Below are 4,056 nucleotides of genomic sequence, written 5' to 3'. Positions count from 1 at the left end.
GCGAGATCGAAGCACAGTTCGAAGGTTAGTACCAGAGGAGCAAAGTATGTATGCTGGGCTGTAGAAGGAGAGAAGTGAGGTGATTTAGGAGAAGCAAGATAGAGAACTGCTTTAAAGCCGATGGTGAGGAGATTTTGCTTGATACGGAGGTAGATGGGCAACGATCGCAATTACTATTCATTCATTCAACCGTATTTGTTATGCACCTACTATGTGCAGAGCACTACACTAAGCACTTGGGAGAGTAAATACAACAATAAACAGCGAGGGAGGCCTTGGCGGGCCATCGGGTGCCATCCGGGCCGGGGGTTGAGGGCCGGGGGCAGCCCGTCCGTGCCCACCCCTGGGGAAGCCGAAGCTGCTGCCCTTGGCCCCCGGGGTCGCTCTCCCCCACTCCATCCCCCCCCGCCTTACCTCCTTCCCCTCCCCACAGCACCTGTATATATGTACATATGTTTGTACGTATTTATTACTCTATTTATTTATTTTATGTGTACATATTTATTCTATTTATTTTATTTTGTTAATATGTTTTGCTGTGTTCTCTGTCTCCCCCTTCTAGACTCTGAGCCCACTGTTGGGTAGGGACCGTCTCTATATGTTGCCACCTTGTACTTCCCAAGCGCTTAGTACAGTGCTCTGCACACAGTAAGCGCTCAATAAATACGATTGAATGAATGAATGAATTCCCTGCTCACCACAAGTTTACAGTCTAGAGGGGGACAGACTTCAGTACAAATAAATAAACTACAGCTATGTACACAAGTGCTGTGGGTCTGGGAGAGCGGGAAGAACCAAGAGAGCAAGTCAGGGCAAGGCAGAAGGGAGTGGGAGAAGAGAAAATAATAATAATAATAATAATGGCATTTATTAAGCTCTTACTATGTGTGAAGCACTGTTCTAAGCACTGGGGAGGTTACAAGGTGATCAGGTTGTCTCACAGGGGGCTCACAGTCTTAATCCCCATTTTACAGATGAGGTATCTGAGGCACAGAGAAGTTAAGTGACATGCCCAAAGTCACACAGCTGACAATTGTTGGAGCCAGGATTTGAACCCATGATCTCTGACTCCAAAGCCCGGGCTCTTTCCACTAAGCCAGGCTGGGAAGTCCTCTTGGAGGAGGTGTGCCTTCAGTAAGGCTTTGAAGGTGTGCCCAGCACTGTAATAAGAGCTGGAGTCATTGCAAGCTTATCAGATTGGACACAGTCTCTGTTCCACATGGGGCTCATGGTCTAAGTAGGAAGGAAAACAAGTACTGAATCACCATTTTACAGATGAGGAAACTGAGGCACAGAGGAGTTAAGTGACTTGCCCAAGGTCACATAGCAGGCTAGTGACAGAGCTGAGGTTAGAACCCAAGCTCTCTGATTTCCAGGTCTGTGCTTCTTCCACTACTAGGCCGCACTGTAGTTTTCTTATGGAACCAAACATTTTGGTGACTCTTTTTCAGGGAATATTAATTTTTATCAATCAATCAATTAATCAAATGCATTGAGCACTTCCTGTGTGCAGAGTACTGTAATAAGTGCTTGGGAGAGTACAATATAACAGAATTGGTAGATATGCTTCCTGCCCATAGTGAGCTTATTTATAGAAAACTGGTGAGGAAAGGGATTCCTAAATCTGTTACTCATATCACAGTCCCCAATTATGAACTTCAATCACCCTGTTATACAGCAACTATGACGCAGCCCAGGCACAGAGATGAGTTTCCAAAAAATAGATAAAAATACAACTGAAATTGGCACAGAATTTCTATTTTCCAAAGCACTTTCATGTCAATGATCTAATTTTATCCTCATAGCACCTCTGTGAGGTAGAGCCTATTCTCACTGTGTTGTGAAGGCTCAGAGGAATTAAATGATTTGGCCAAAGTCACAGAGCTGGTCAGTGGCAGAGCGAGGGCTAGAACCAAGATCTCGGGACTCCCAGCCTATGGATTATCCAAACTGCCTCCTTGATAATAAACCCATGATATTTTCACGTGTTCTTCTTACTATATAGTGGTGGACATGAAACGATGGACACTGGTATGGGACAGGAACTGTGGAAGCAGAGTTTTCTATATGAATCCAAATTCTTACTCTCCTCTGCTTGATTTTTTTTTTTTTTGTTACGCATTTACCGTGGGCTAGGCACTGTATTAAACTCTGGAGTAATTACAAGATAATTGGGCTGGACACAGTCCCTGTCCCACATAGCCTAAATTGGAGGGAGCAGCATTTAATCCCCCGTTTTACAGATGTAGAAACTGAGGCCCAGAGAAGTGACTTGCCAAAGGTCACACACAGCAGACAAGCAGCTGAGCTGGGACTAGAATGCAGGTCCTTTGATTCCCAGGCCCGTGCTCTTTCCACTAGGTCATGCTGCTTCACAGTGGCTAGAGCACGGGCCTGGGAATCAGAAGGTCATGGGTTCTAATCCTGGCTCCACCACTTGTCTGCTGTGTGACCTTGGGAAAGTCAACTTCACTTCTCTGTGCTCAGTTACCTCCTCTGAAAAATGGGGATTAAGACTGTAAACCCCACGTGGGACAGGGGCTATGCCCAACCCAATCTGCTTGTATTTACCCCAACGCTTAGAACGGTGCCTGGCACAAAGTAAGCACTTAACAAATCTAATAATAATTTCTATTCCTTCAGTCATTCATTCAATCACGTTTATTGAGCGCTTACTGTGTGCAGAGCACTGTACGAAGCGTTTGGAAAGTACAATTCGACAACAGAGACAATCCTATATAAAGGAGCGCTGCGGCGCCATTGCGCCTTTTCTTTTCGTGTGACCGTCCAGTGGGTGGGGCGATCTGAGAGAGGCAAACCAAGGCCACGTGTGACGGTTGTTTGAGCGCTTAGTCCAGTGCTTTGCACACATTAGGCGCTCAATAAGTAAGACTAAATGAATCCTCCATTTCTTGGCGGGGTCCGGGTGAGCAGTCCCGGTCCCCATAATGTTCAGAGGTAGAGGGAAGGGGCTCCGGCTTCCCCGGCATTATGTCTTTGGTGCCGGTGGTCACCCATCCGCCGGTTCTATCCTCACTCGCCGGGACAAACAAATATGTACAAATATGTTTGTACATATTAATTACTCTATTTATTTATTTATTTTACTTGTACATATTTATTCTATTTATTTTATTTTGTTAATATGTTTTGTTTTGTCGTCTGTTCTCCCCCTTCTAGACTGTGAGCCTGCTGTTGGGTAGGGACCGTCTCTAGATGTTGCCAACTTGTACTTCCCAAGTGCTTAGTACAGTGCTCTACACACTGTAAGTGCTCAATAAATACGATTGAATGAATTATGGGCAATCCTTTTTTTCAGGCTCCAGGTCTAAGAGGCATGACTAATTTTAGTGACCACCAGAGTTATGATAACCGTACTGATAACAACATCTCAAATAAAGTCTCATAGCAAGGTCTAGTGAACAGAGCATACACCTGGGGGTCAGAGGACCTGGGTTCTAATCCCTGTGAAGCCACATGCTGCTGTATAACCTTGGGCAAGTCACTTGTTTTCGCTGTGCCTCAGTTACCTCATCTCTAAAATGGGGATTAAGACTGTCAGCCCCATGAGGGGCACGGACTGTGTCCAACCTGATTAGCTTAGTACAGTGCTTAGCACATAGAAAGAGCTTAACAAATAGCATTAAAAAACTTAGATTTATAGATGCTGGCCATATTTCACATTGGGAAAGTCCTCTTGGACCACTGCTAATAATAATAATGATGGCATTTGTTAAGTGCTTACTATGTGTGAAGCAGTGTTCTAAGCACTGGGAAGGTTACAAGGTGATCAGGTTGTCCCAGGGGGGCTCACAGTCTTAAATCCCCATTCTACAGATGAGGTAACTGAGGCCCAGAGAAGTGAAGTGACTTGCCCAAAGTCACACAGCTGACAATTGGGGGAGCCGGGATTTGAACCCATGACCTCTGACTCCAAAGCCCAGGCTCTTTCCACTGAGCCACACTGCTTCTCATATTCTAATATTGGGGGCAGGGAATGTGTCTGTTTATTGTTATATTGTACTCTCCCAAGTGCTTAGAACAGTGTTCTGCATA

General features: G+C 45.2%; 1 non-coding gene across 1 annotated transcript; it reads left to right on the top strand.

The window, feature by feature from the left end:
• The first annotated feature begins 2,902 nt into the window (after nucleotides 1-2,902).
• On the top strand, nucleotides 2,903-3,051 carry LOC119924692. Its single transcript, XR_005449389.1, has one exon. It is a non-coding gene; the product is annotated as a small nucleolar RNA SNORA57 (small nucleolar RNA).
• Nucleotides 3,052-4,056: the final 1,005 nt, after the last annotated feature.

The sequence above is a fragment of the Tachyglossus aculeatus genome, chromosome 2, assembly GCF_015852505.1.
Source record: "Tachyglossus aculeatus isolate mTacAcu1 chromosome 2, mTacAcu1.pri, whole genome shotgun sequence".
NCBI lineage: Eukaryota > Metazoa > Chordata > Mammalia > Monotremata > Tachyglossidae > Tachyglossus > Tachyglossus aculeatus.
The sequence above is the reverse complement of the archived record's forward strand: the minus strand, read 5'-3'. Positions and strand labels throughout refer to the sequence as shown.